Source organism: Tasmannia lanceolata, unplaced genomic scaffold (assembly GCF_043159265.1).
Source record: "Tasmannia lanceolata isolate RefF3 unplaced genomic scaffold, GAP_Taslan_0.1 ptg000095l, whole genome shotgun sequence".
NCBI classification, from domain to species: Eukaryota; Viridiplantae; Streptophyta; class Magnoliopsida; order Canellales; family Winteraceae; genus Tasmannia; species Tasmannia lanceolata.
In genome coordinates, this window is record NW_027518772.1 from 21,334 (window position 1) to 21,740 (window position 407).

Genomic DNA, 407 nt, shown 5'->3' on the forward strand with positions numbered 1-407 from the left:
GTTCCAAATTCCACTTGAGCATCCAAATCAGGGTCAATACCAGCAAAAACATCTCTGAACAAGGTTCTAGCCCCATGCCAAATGTGTCCGAAAAAGAAGAGCAAAGCAAACGTAGCATGTCCAAAAGTAAACCAACCCCTTGGACTGCTACGAAAAACACCATCGGATTTCAAAGTAGCACGATCTAATTCAAAAATTTCACCCAATTGGGCACGTCTAGCATATTTTTTCACAGTAGCAGGATCGCCATAACTGACCCCATTGAGTTCGCCACCATAGAACTCAACAGTTACACCTACTTGTTCGACACTATACTTCGATTCTGCCCTTCTAAAAGGAACATCCGCTCTCACAATTCCGTCTCCGTCTACCAAAACCACCGGAAATGTTTCAAAAAAAGTAGGCAT